The following is a 14,841-nucleotide window of genomic DNA, read 5'->3' on the forward strand; positions in this document are numbered from 1 at the left end:
GAGCTGAAGCTGAGAAGTGGCCAAACATGAGAGACTGTATTCTTTTTCAGACATTTTTCAACAGGCATTTAGTGGAGCTTGCTGCAAAGGCCCAGTGCCACCACAGCCTTGCTCTCAAGTTTAAAAGCTAGGTGTGTCCAGGAATTCTCATTTGCATTGTTCTGCTTTGCACATCAAATATCAGATCAACCTGTTTCCCTGTTAAAACGCTAGTTTCAACATTCTCATAATGAGTAAATTTAATAAAAATGCATATCATGAAAAACATTTAATTTCAAAATATTTTTTTAAAGATTTATTTATTTTATTACAAAGTCAGATATACAGAGAGGAGGAGAGACAGAGAGGAAGATCTTCCATCCGATGAGTCACTCCCCAAGTGAGCTGCAATGGGCCGATACACGCCGATCCGAAGCCGGGATCCAGGAACCTCTTCCAGGTCTCCCACGCAGGTGCAGGGTCCCAATGCATTGGGCCGTCCTCAACTGCTTTCCCGGGCCACAAGCAGGGAGCTGGATGGGAAGTGGAGCTGCCGGGATTAGAACCGGTGCCCATATGGGATCCCGGTGCGTTCAAGGCAAGGACTTTAGCCGCTAGGCCACCACGCCGGGCCCTAATTTCAAAATATTTTTAAGATTTATTTATTCATTATCAAAAAGTCAGATTTACAGAGAGAAAAATTTTCCATCCATTGATTCACTCCCCAAGTGACTGTACTGGCCGAAGCTGAGCCAATCTGAAGCCAGAAACCAAGAGCTTCTTCTAGGTCTCCCACGTGGGTGCAGGGTCCCAAGGCTTTGGACCATCCTCTACTGCTTTCCTGGGCCACAAGCAGGGAGCTGGATGGGGAGTAGAGCAACGAGGACACAAACGTGCCCATATGGGATCCTGGCGCATAGCAAAGCAAGGACTTTAGCTACTAGACTACTTCACTGGGCCCTCAAAAGATTTCTGAGACATAGCAAATTTATCCCCTAATGCCATTTACCAAAAACTTTTTGAAGGAGCCATATATCAGCTTAAAATGAGTACATAAAAAGTAGAGTGAAAATAAACAAGAGAAGGGGAAAGTTAGAAGGATTACTAGGCAGCACTGAGTACCCATTTGAGATCATGAATTTAAAATCAAGGTAGTCATTACAGTTCTGTTTAATGCCATCTTTGTATTCAATGCAAGAATGAGTTGGGTGCCTTAGTGGGCTCAGAGTTCAGTTTTTGCCAATTGAATAAATGGAAATAGAGTCCAGTGAGTTTCAAGTCATCACATGGAATTGAATGTCACATTGCATCTTCTGCGCCAAAGCAATAGTTATTCAGGGCCACAGAGGCGAAGAGGCGAAGTTGCTTTAAGCACCTGTCTCCATACAGATGCTGCCGGTCTCTGCCCTCCCTCTGTTTAATGGGACTTACTCTTGGGTTGATGTCATGATGCAATCATAGCTAATGTGTTCTTTCATTCTGCCCTTATTCTCTTCAGAGAGAACTGTCATTCATGCCTGGTCCCCGCCTCAATTTCTTCCTTTCCAGAGTGAGTTCTCTTCTGTCTCCACTCCCATTTCTAGCACCAGTCTCATATGGCCTTTGAACGAAGATGACAAAAATCACCTGGGTGAACACACACCTAAGTTTTCTGATTATTTTGCTTTCTCCTATTTTTCTTCCTTTACTTTCCCTCGTTTTCTACCCACTTCAAAGAACTGAATGATAATGTGGGCAGATAAGGCATGATCGTGATAACTTTTATTTATTTCTGATATACAAATAGATATAGATATATGAATAAACAAGCAAATATCTCCTGTCAAAAACAATGTTCTCACAAAGTCAATCATTGGCCAGAAGTTTAGGAAGACCGGCTACATAAACAGTGACTTTTGCTGAAGAAATGTACACTCTGAAGAAAAATAGACAACATGGCATTCTTCTAATGGCTTCCCCTTACCACTGACTGGCTGAATGGGCTGTTTGTGATTACAGTTGCTACCTCCCTCTCTGCAAACATCAAAGGCACCTCAGCCTAGAGCACACAACACTCTTGGCTCTCCAGGTCAACTGATGAAGACTGACACTGTGTGTCCTAATTCTGTGCCTCCTCCTGTCAGAAGCCCTCATCCGCCACACATTTTGTACTAATCTCCGTCTTTCCCTTCAGATGAATAGAGGGGATTCTTGGATGAAATATTGTTGCATTCACTCTTCCAGTAGTGATTAGAAAATTCAGCATGTCACTGGCAAGTTCAATTTCATGTGATGGAGGAGGTAGAAAACACAAGCCAAAACACAAACCCAATAATCCTCCTGCTTCTCTTTGTGGCACGGAGAGGTGCAGTGGGAGTGGGTACACCAGGAACACTCATTCTTTAGAAATAGTCTCTCACTGCTTCTTTCTCTTTTGTCTAAACCAGAAATGTTCCAGTTAACCAGAAAAATAAACATGAATCCTCTATCAGTTCAAAGAAGAAACACTGAGACTGTCTACAAGGCCCTCTGAAACTGTCCTACACAGCCGAACAATGCATTCGTGGCTTTAACAATTCTTGCCCTTTATGTTTCTTTACCAGTGAAGGTGACTTCAGTTCTCATGCACCAAGTGCTACTTCTATTCTTTCCCTCTACTCAAATCTCAAAACTGATGCCAGCCATATTTTTCAGGAACTTGCCCTAGCTAAGACTCCTGCCACAGGAGGTGATTTGCATAGCCAGAAATGGACAGAACCAAACTCTTTCTGAATTAAGGCTTGGGGTTATATAAATGGCACTAGATATAAATTTCTCAGGAACTTTAAAGGTTGGCCTAGAGCCTCTATGAAAGAGAGGCTCCCCATCCACCTCAGTTGCTGATCTTGCTGAGGAAGAAGGCATCTGGGGCCCGCTGTGACTGCACAGACAAATGGAAATTTCTCGCATGTCTTCAAAGGAGAATCCCAGGCACAGTTAGGCCAACAGCCCCAGCAGCTGTCTGCTCTGGGCTGCTTCCTACTCAATCATGACCCAGTGTGATTCCATAACACAGACAGGATCTCTATCTCTTACATCCTTTGTTCCAGAAAGGGAAGCCAGCAGAGTTGTTTTCATCTTCAGATACCCTGAAGAAGTAGGCTTAAACCCAAACCAAATACAAAAGCAAATCCATCGATCTCACTATAGAGGTGAAATTTAACAATTGCTCACATTTATTAACCACTGCTCTAAATTCTTTGCACATTTCCCCTTCATTTAATACAAAACTTCATGTGACAGAACTAGCATTATCACTCTTAAAATGGGGCAACTAAGTTAAGCAACTGTCTCATGTATTTGGCATTATATTTCAAACCAAAATGCTCAACGGCCACATTATACCAACCATCTCCAGTGTATGTGAGTGTAGCAAACATCGAGGAGTGCTATCTTTGCCCTCTTAAAGGTGAAATCTCTGTCTTATTACGGTTGGGAAATGTGCAAGGAAAGAGGGAGGTAAAATCACAGCAGAAGTACAAATTCTAAGAGAGAAAGGAAGGTTCCAGAATATCATGAGAGAGAGCACCTTGTGAGAAAACGGTGCTAAGACCAGCTGTCATATCCATGGATTCATGATTCAAAGACACACCATCTGTTAGTGTAATCCCATCTCCCTGGATTCTTTGAAGGACACCAAAGAGCCAGAGGCTCCACATAAGTCTTTCATCTTCTTGGAGAGAAGTCAGAGAAGTTGAGTGGTACTGTTGTACTTTGTACCTTCCTCACTAGATGAACTTAGGACAAGAGGCAAACAGTTCAGGTCAAGATATGAAATCAGCACAGAAGTATATTCTGAGACAGCATGCCAGACCCTGCACAATGGTAAAGGGCAGCGTGGAAGGGCAGGACACCATCTGTCCAAATAGATGTCTACTGCAGATCACTGTCACTAAAAGAAGTTCCCATTCAAGAGGAAATATATCAATATATGCATATGTGTGTGTGTGTGTGTGTATCAAACTTCCCTCTGGTTCCAGTGAAAGAGCTTTCCAGAAACGTAATTTTCTCAAATTGCATCTATTTTTATGACTAAACATCTCCAATGCCAACAGTTCTAAACAATCCCCAGTACTAAGCCCAGTGGTTTGCTCCTTCCATGAAAGCAACTTCTTTGAATGCAGCCAGCAACACATCCTTAAAGCTGCACATCATCACACCATCCACCACTTTTGTTCACCCCTGGGTGTCTAGATCTCCAAAGTCCCCAAAATGCCTTTCGAAAATGCGGGATTCTGAACACACAGCTAAAGGCTTTGAGCTGGGTGGAGCTGAGGACCAATCAGGAGGCACGGGGCAGGGGACAAGGTCTCCAGCAAGAGGCTGTCCTGAGTCTCTCTACCAGATCCAGTGGATCTGGTGTCACATTTTCTCAGGGTACAGGGACAATTCAGTTTGTTTCTGATTTCTCACAAAGAAAACTAGCCAATGAATTGTTACTGAACCAACTTGTTTGTGAGACTATTTGTGAGAAGAAGCAGAGTCCGGAGAGTCTTCCTCACAATATTGCTGATGTCATCCCATATTTCTGATGTTTTAGTCAATAACTTTATGGTAATTTGTTATGGAAGCCCTAGGAAATTAATATAGTAGCAAAAGGATAACAAAATGATACAACTGCAGAAAGCTAACCATTCAAATAAAGCAGATTCAGAAACAAAAGGAAAAGAAAAAAAGAGCAATAATTTAGCAATTTCCTAACAGAGATGGGAAAAATATGGGTACAGATTCCCTGGTCCAAATTCAAAACAGCTTTAAAAAAACAATGTTTGTGCTGTTTGGTTTGTGGTTTTTGTCTGTTGTGCATTATATAAGAATCGCAGGAACCAAACTGCCCTTTAAAAAGTAGTGCATCACTACACTTTATGTAGTTACTCAGTCCCTTTTAACAAGGCCTTGTTACTCATCCCAAGCAACCTGTGGCTACTGTGACATGCACTTAGCTGAGGCGTGCCTAAACATTGTACAATGTCATCTTACAGCAATGCCAATTTTTATCAAACGGCGTTTTCTTTTCACTACCTATATATTTTCTACCTGAAACCATGCAAAGTAGACAGGTTGTTATAAAAATGAATGAAAGAAACTGGAATATACATATCTCTGTTTTTTAAGAACAAAAGAGAAAATCCCAGCATTTAGCTCACAATGCACAGCAATTTAAAATCTTTTAAAACCACTTTCAGCTTTTATTTTTTCCCTCAGCATATGAAAAATAACTTTCCTTAAAGCAAATAAAAATTGTGAAAAAATAACCAATCACTTTATAACATCTTGCAAATTATTATACTATACTCTAAAACCTAAAGAGCCTAGATATTATTAAACTGAATTAAACCTAGGAATTATATAACAATCCAGTTTTCTCTCACAAATTTTAGAAAATATCCCTTCTAGCCTCAATTTTGCATCACTCTAACATTTTTTAACATCTTGGCTTCCATAACCCATTAAATCCGTCAGCTAAAGAGGTAAGTAGCCTAATTTTGTTTTTATTTTTTATACCCTTAAGGCTTCAAATATGATTGTGGCAGAAACAAGTGATCTTATTTATTAAGACAAGCTTTATAAAGCGACAACGTTTCAAGGACTTAACACTAAGTGGAGGGGCCATTAACTTCCTTTAATGGTCAGGACCAGAAGTTCTGAGAAGCCTTTCCGTGCTACAAACATGGAAATTTTGACATACGGTGCTCTGGTTTGACAGGAAGCAGGAAGGCCTCCAAGGTACTCCTCCCAATGTGCCAACCAGCAGGGCACGACACTCAAACCCTGAGGGTGGACTGGGAATGCCGGGCTGCTGGCCCAAGAAACACACGGACACACGTACTTGGTGGAAAAGAGTGCCCAATGCTCTTTATTTTACTCTTCATATATATGCCTTCTTCTCTAGGGGAGGCGGGGAAGGGGAGGGGTTTCCTGGAACTAATCATCTATATTGAAACATGGGAGGAACTATTTGAACAGGAACAAGGGTGGAGGTTCTGTTCAGCTTGCTTTGCACGGGATGGACTGGCCACAATATCCTGCTTGCTGTGGTCCTGCTTGCCCAAGGCAGGTAATGCAACAGGCTGTCAGGCATGCCAAGTCTGAGGCCCATAAGTCTGTGGCTCCAACACCCCAACATCACTCCAACAATCAGATGGGAGCTTTAAGCAGCAATCCAGGGGAATGAGCACAGCTAGGAGCCAGAAAGCCCAAGATGCAGTGGAGCAAAACAAGCAGGAGCAGCTTCCAGGAGTCCGAGCAGAAGCAGCCCGTGTGGCCCACAGACAAGCTGCGTCGGCACCCCAGGAGAGGGTAAGTTCTACAGTTACACAGGCCCCCAAGTGCCAGGGCTGCAAGAGAACCAGCCAAATCTAAGACTTAGCCTGATCTCAGGCACTTGAGGAAGAATGGAGTGTTGTCCTGGTCTGATTATCTCCTCAAATGCTGTTTATTAATCAAAAGGAAGAAAAATATTATCATTTCTTGGAATAAATGAAGCATTCTCTTGAGCAACTGATCAAATTAATATCTCCCCTGAGAGAGGAGGATATGCATACCTTGGCGTGCGATATCCTGAGAAGGACAAACGATCATCCGTCCAATACTATAGTATTGGAAGAACCCGAAAATGTCTTAAATGTATGATTAAAATAACACAAAATACCTTACATATGGAAAAATAATAAATATATTACAAATGGTGACTTATAAAATTTTAAAATCTAAACAAATAGAAAAACATCCCATCCTCATAGACAGGAAGCATTTGTATTATAATAACATCAGTTCTCCCTAAAAACATACATATATAAACACACACACACATATATATGAAAAATGCCAGTGCGGTTTTTCAAAGAGTTAGAAAATTTGGTTCTCAAATGTCTACGAAAGAGACAACGACAGTGAAGAATAGAAGGTAAGGGATTTTGTCCCCACCATATGCATATATTTCATTAAAAAGCTAGCAAAAAAGGCCATATGTTAGAATTAGAAAAAAAATAACTAACCAATGTAAAAGAACAAAATTTATAGACTATGCCGTTTATGGAATTTTGAAAGGTAGCAGAGATGAATGGCCGATCGCTGGAGAAAGGAAGGATTTATTTTTAAGACAGTTTTGCATTTTCCCCATTACTTTTATGGTTCTTGTGTGTCATTTCTGGTAAGGAGACCGAATAGTGAGTGAGCAAACAGACCGCTCCACGCTGGCTATCACTTCTGTCGACAGTAGAAATAGTAGTCAGAAGACCTTAGACGGTTTTCTTTTGCACTGATAATTACATCAACTGGAAAGCAACCAAAGTTCTAAGACTTGCCATGACTCGTGATCTTGCTCAGATGCAAATCTGAATGATATGTATAGTACTTCACAAACTTAGCTTGAAGAAGAATCGCTCAAAGCATTTTAAAAATGTATGCAGATATACCGACTCAATACTTCTGGTGTGGAGTCACAGAAACAATCTTTATCAAGCTACCAGAGATTTTTTACATTTTAAAATTTATTTTTACTGACACATAAAAACTTTACGTATCTGTGAGGTACAAGGCGATGTTTTCAATGTGCAGGTATGAGATACAATGTTAAAATTGGGCGAAACATATGAAGCTCCTCTTCAGCACTCCCTACCTACCGTGAAAACATTCGAAGTTCCTTGTTCGAGTTTTTCTGCAATACACAATCTGCTATCGCCACCTATGGTCGCCCTAACGTTCACTACAAAACCAGAACCTATTTTTCTAAGTATAACTTTTAAGTATATAAAAAGAAGTTACGATTAAGCAACTTCTCCACATTTCTGTCTCCTTCTCTTCCCAGGCCCTTGTATCTACTACTAAACTCAACTTGTGTGAAATCACATTTTTACATTCTGCCTACAAATACATATGAGTGAGTATGAGTGAGAATTCTGTAGTATTTCTTTTTCTTCTTCTTTTTTTTGCCTTGCCCCACAGTTCTACCTATGTTGTTGTAACTGACAAGATTTTCCCTTTCACAGCTGAATAATATTCCCATTTGCTACATGTATCACACTGTCTATCCATTCATCTGTTGATAGACATACGTTTCTTTCATGCCTTAATTGTTATGAATGGTACTGCTGCAAGCATACAAGTCAGTTGTCTCTTAAAATGGATTGCTTTCATTTGCTGGGGCTATAAAACAACACTGGAATTGCCGGATTTCACAGTAGTTCTAGTTTGTTGAATTGTACTTTGGATAAATAATAAGAATAATTCATGCTTCCCATAACGTCAAGTGTTTGTCTACTCTTACTTTCTTCATTGGTCACAACTAACTCTTCCTTTAACCAAATATATTCTGAAAGTTGACATTGTCAGAAGGATCTTTGTTTAAGAGTACTTATGTCTGTATTTGACTTTTATCCATAAATAAAACACACAGAAAGGCTTGTTGATCGGCCACATCATCAATGGCTTTCTGTGGGATCGCTCTGATTTGCTGTTCTCCCACAGAGAGATTACAGAACTTCTAGGCACCAATTTCCACGGGGTGCCCTTTTCTTAAGCTTACACAGGCCCTGGGGTTTTCTCTTTTCTTGATTAATTAGTTTTATTTTTTGATGGTTTTTACACAGTGGATTAGGGTGATTAGGGTCAAGGGCTACAGGAAGGTGGGTGAGATCACCATTGCCACATTCTCTTTTTCTCCTTCCTGCATCTGGGGGGACGAGGGAGACAAGAAGAGAAGCCACACGCAGCCTCTCAAACGCCTCTGCACCCTGGGATGAAGGACAGCCACCTGACACCACCCCAGGGTCCCCCATATGTGGCATGCTATGAGGGTCCTGCTCAAGAGATTTCGAGAGTTTAACAGTTACGACTTATTGCTGATCTCGCCTCTCCAAGCACAATGAAATCTCTCCAGCCCTGGGGTTTTCTAACGAGAGATGAACACGGTGGATGAATTAGATGGAAAATGAGCAAGTCTCAGACCATGCAAGGGAATACTCTTGACAAAGAACCCCAAGCTGGATGGCCTACAAGAAATACTTGCTTTCACAGTCCTGAAGCTGACAAGTCTAAGCCCAAGGTGTCAGTACAGCCAAACTCCCTCTGAGAATGGGCAGAATCTGCCCTTGCCTCCTCCTGATTTCCCACAAGACTGGCTTGCATCCACCCACCCGACCCATTGCTGTTGCCATCAATCTGCAGCCTCCACATATTTCTCCATCTTCCCAAAAGCGTTCCTCTTTTCATCCTCAGAACACTGATCACAATGGACTTAGGGCTCACCCTAATGATCTCATCTTAATTCGATTATGCAAATATGTAGTTCCAAATACAATCACATTTATATGTATGAAGGATTATGACTTTTATATATTTTCTGAGGTTGTATACAATTCGATTACCTGACCAGGGAAAGTCTAGCCTCAAAAAAATAATAATAATAAATAAATAAATAAAACATTTTTAGTTTCAAAAAAACCACTCCCCTTCCATCTTTCTAATTAAATGTTTTGTGACATGAATCTCCTTCCTTATACCATCTCTGAAAGAATGCCTCCTTTAGTCTAACGCATTAAGGACTTCTAAACAGATGTAATGCCCAGTAAATCTATAAGAGTATAGTTATTATTTGTTTGGGGTTTTCTTTAAAGAGTTATTGATTTATTTGAATTAGAGTTACACAGAGAGAAAAGGGGCGACAGGGAGAGATCCTCCACAGTGGTTTGTTTGTTTTTTCAGATTTATTTATTTTTATTGGAAAGGCAGATAAACAGAGAGGAGGAGAGACAGAGAGGAGGATCTGCCGTCCAATAGTTCATTCCCCAAGCTGCTGCAACGGCTGGAGCGGAGCCAATCCGAAGCCAGGACTTCTTCCGGGTCTTCCATGCGGGTGCAGGGTCCCAAGGCTTTGGGCCGTTCTCGACTGCTTTCCCATGCCACAAGCAGGGGGCTGGATGGGAAGCAGGACCATCGGGATTAGAACCAGTGCCTATATGGGATCCTGGTGCGTTCAAGGAGAGGACTTTAACCACCATGCTATTGTGCTGGGCCCCTCCATAGTGTTTTTAAAAGGACTTATTAATGTTTGTTCAGCAGATGAATGTCTTACAAGCATTATTGGTACTTTACTTTGTAACTTGAAGGTATGAACCCTTAGATAAATAGCCCAGAGCCAGCTATTTTTTAAAAAGTGGGGATGGGGAATGGCAAAATAGAAAAGGTTAAAAAAAAAGACCTAACTCAAAATATTATCCAGTAACACATAATACCAGCAAAAGGATATTTTTCCCAGATAAATCATAAGCATGTATCGACAGGCAACTTAAATGATTTATTAGCATGTTAAAACAAAATATTATCTTTATTCTTAAATATTAGAGCAAAGTTTAAAGAGTGTGTTGCTTCATTTATTAAGATTTAGATGCCTTTAGGAAAGTCATTAGAAAAATCATTAACTGGAAAAAAAAAGAAATCATTAACTGAATATCTTTGCATATGAAAAGCTAATCTGCTGAAATATCAACCTCCAAGGAAGACACATATTTGAGATGGAAAAACCGGCCCCAATGGTTGAATTTTACCCATTATACATTAAATCTTAGAAGTAGGAGAGTTGAAATAATAATTCTTGATGAGCGAACTGAAATCTATCCAGGGAGAAAGAGCATTCTCTTTAACAAACGGTGCTGGAGAAATTGGATCTATGTGTGCAGAAGTATAAAACTAGACCCCTACTTTATACCTTACACAAAACTCACAACAGATCAAGGATATAGATTTATGACCTGATAGTATCAAATTACTAGGAAAAAATGGGACACTATGCAGGAGATAGGCATAAGGAAGGTCTTCTTGGAAAAGACTTGAGAAGTACAAAGATAAAAAAATGGGATCACCTCAAGCTAACAACCTCTTAACAGGAGGTCATATGCACAGAGCGGGGGGGGGGGGGAACCCCAGAGTGGGGCAGGAGGACAGGAGGAGGCTTGTATCCCAACGCTGAAGACTCACAGATTCTCACCAAGAACCATCAGTATGAGCACCAAGGACTACATCCCAACTGCCAAGGAGACCACAGGGAGTTGGAGTGCCTTTGGAGGCCAAGAACTCTGAGGTCATCCACTCCCACTTGGATCCACCACATGGGATAAAAGAAGTCCAAATCCTTCCTTGCAAGATCCAAGGGTGTCAGAACAACAGCCAGGATCCCTGAGCAGTCCGCACAAACAGAATAACAGTAAACTTCCTTGGGGACTCAGGAGAGGAGCTTTCTCTGGTCTTCACTTGGTTCCAACCCTGGGTCCCCACCCTCTCTTGCAATGACCATCAGGATCGCTCCAGAAACCCCTCAAAACAAACAAACAAACAAAACTCTAGAATAGATAGAGAACAACAAGGAAAGCTTGGAATCAGACAGGAAACGGTCAACTTGGATGCACTTATACCTTACTAGGTGGGACACAAAGATTGGTTACTCCTCACTAGGGTATTGAGGATTTCTCTGCACGCTCCTCCTAAAACTGTACTGCACCTAAACTGTTGACAAATGTCCTGTTAGAGTTACACGAGACAGCTGAATAGTAATCTATAGTCATTTTAAGGTGTATAGAACCCAGTTGTGTGTAAACTAAAATTGAAATGTCAACGAAGTAGTCACATGATGTGGTAAAGAACTTGCATTTTTTTTAATATGTTGGTTACTCAATACTAGGTCAATTAATTTCATAACATTATAAATTGTTGCTGTTGTTATGTCGGGGCTTTTAACTGATCAAGATGATACTCTGCCGGCTCTACCAGAGGTGGTCTCCCCAACAAGCCACTGAATTTGTCTGGACAATAAGATGCTGGACTCTATGCTTGGCATATGCTTGCAATGAAAGATTCTCGTGTGAACTTGAACTTGAGTAATGCAACAAGGTGGAGGAATCCACCATGGGAGGAGTGTTTGGGGAGGGGTGGGGGGGAATCCCAGTACCTATAAAACTGTGTCACATAATGCAATGTAATTAATAAAAAAAAATCTTTTGCATCTCAAAGGAATATTCACCAAAGTAAGCAGGAAACAAACATACTGAGAAAAAAAATTTGCAAATTGCACAACTGACAAAAGATTAAAATCCAGCTCAAAACCCAACAGCAGCAAAGCAAATAATTCTGTTAAGAAATGGTTCGAGCACATGAGCAGGTAATTTTCCAAAAAAATGAAATACAAATGGCCAACAGACACATGAAAAAAATGCTCTGTATCTCTAGCCAACACAAAAACGCAAATAAAAATCACAATGAGATTTCACCTCATCCCAGTTAGACTGGATAAGGTCCAAAAATCAAAACATAAAAGAGCACACTAATTCATTGATCCTCTCCATTTCACCTGCCTTTAGGGCCGTTGCTCTATGCCACCAAGATACCAGCTCATAGGTCTACATCAAGACCAGAGAGATATGCTTCAACCAACATCAAGTAACAAAGCCTGTAATCTATGATTCTTTCACCAGCCCTTGATTCAGATGTAGCACCACGCTGCAACAGAAGGAATCTGACTTTCCTAGCTGTACAACCATGGAAGAATCCATAAATGCAAGCATACAGGCTCTTACAGCTTTTCTTAACCAGTGAGAGACTGGAGATGGGAGGCTCTCGTCTGCAAGGACCATTGTGGGACAAAGCACTTCTCCACATCCTGGCCTCTTGAGTGGCTAGAAAACCATCCACGTAACTTTGTGATACAAAGAACAATTTGGCAATTCACCCACTTAGTTTGTTACTTTAATCTTTTTGCCCACCCACAAAGCCCTGGAATTGTATTTATCAATGAAACATTATTATCTAAGTTATGCCCCAGGCTGTGTTTCCCAAGGATCCTAAAAACACCCTTGTGTAATGTTTCAAATCTCTCAATGCGTGTGTGTTTTAAATGTATTCTAACTGATAGAAAAGACAAACAATTAGATGATAAACAGGGATGACATTTGTTACTTAAGCACAATTTTGTGTCCAATATGTAAATCAGTTACAAATACCCATAAACATCAGCATTTTAGTAGTGCAGCTAATGGAAAAAGTTTCTGTTCACATGATATTTTACCCATAGTGGAAAAGAAAACAACAAAATTAACTGCAAATCCATCTAATTCCAATAATTTTTTTCTCATGAGGAAAAATAATGTAGCTAATACAGGGTTCTTATCTAAATTTTAATTCCTATTATCAAAGAAAATTTAAGAAAATAGCAACAGAAGTTACCACACCTCTTATAAAATTCACTAACACTCAGGAATCCTGAATTTCATCCAGCTGCTTCCTACTGTCCGGTTACCACCCTTCAAGCTGACTTTGCACGATGGAATTATGCCAGTTTATTTGATTTCCACTGCTTGCCTTTCACGAAAACCCATACAAATGAAAATGGCTCCACAGAGATGGTAACACTGGACAGGTGAATACAAAATACTGCCATCCATCTCATTGTTTCAGGGAACAGAGGACATAATAGGCACAATCAAGCTTAAAAGAGGAGAAAAACATTGTAGCTGTGCTCTTCATGAAAAATAAGATTCCCAACGAATTAGGCAGCAATTTACACAACAAAGTTAGTGTACAACCTGTATCAAAAAAAATGTTTAAAATGTAAGTAAATGGATTAAAAGAAAGATGCTGAAAGAAACTGACTTTTCTCTAACCAATAAAATATCTCAACAACAACAACAAAAAAGCCCTCTTCAAGCCATGAGAACTACAACTTCCAGTTATAAGAGCCACTGCAATAAGAGGTTTACTGATTACTTGGAAGATGGAAAAAAGATCTGATTCCCTATGAGTTTCAGCATCTCCTTCGAAAGTTTTCAGTTAACACTAGTCAGAAACAATTATGGGAGCAGGTGTTTGGCGCAGCAGTTTAAACGCCTGCATCCAAGATTTGTAACCATCATCCATACCCTGGGAGGCAGAGGTATTGGCTCAAGTAATTGTGCTTCTGTCACTCATGTAGGACACCAGGACTGAGTTTCCAATCCTGAGCATCAGCCCTTAAACTTACTCTTGTAGACATATGGGGAGCAAACAACTGCATGGAAGTCTTGTATAGTCTCTCACATGTAAATTTTTAAAAAATTTATATGTGGAGAATCAAGATGACAGAATAGGGTAAGGACATGTTTAAACAGATGGAGAAACATTTGCCAGTTTGAAACAGAGAGGGTACATTCCAGGAAATAGGAGAGGACAGAACAGCAGAGGGGCACTTGGAGACTGACAGACACAGGAAAGCAGAGGACACATGGTGTGGTGTTGCACTGACTGATACCTCAGTAGCATTCAGCCATCAGTGATCTGAATTACAGCAGCAGCCAGAATTCCACCAGCAACAAGGTAGGAAAGGACATTCACTGGGAGCTCAAGAGGTGAATCCAGGCAATGGACTGCTCATCCTGCTGGTCTGTTTGATTTGGCTAGGAGCAGAGACAGAACAGCAGGTCCCAGATGGACAGTGAGAAAACAGGGTGGACTGCACAGCCTAGTCTGCCCCCTAGAACTGACTCAGGTGCCATTTTGTTTAGGGAGGAAAGGCTATGGGACAGGACTGCGCATGCATTACGTTGGAAGTGAATTCATTTCTGACTCAGTGAACAACAACAATGTGGCATCCTACAAGTTCCACCCAAGATAGACAGACCTCAGACCTGATGGCCAGCAGATCAAGAACTCCAGTAGTCACACATCAAGCACCATTTTGTACAGTGTGGCACACTGCAGGGACAACAATAAGCTGTGCATGTGCTGAGGTGGGAGCAAAACCACTGAGCTCAGTGCATCGCACTGGTCCCACAGGGAAAATAATGACGAATTTGGCATTGTACAAGTCAGAATAGGTCC

Source organism: Ochotona princeps, chromosome 20 (genome assembly GCF_030435755.1).
Source record: "Ochotona princeps isolate mOchPri1 chromosome 20, mOchPri1.hap1, whole genome shotgun sequence".
NCBI lineage: Eukaryota > Metazoa > Chordata > Mammalia > Lagomorpha > Ochotonidae > Ochotona > Ochotona princeps.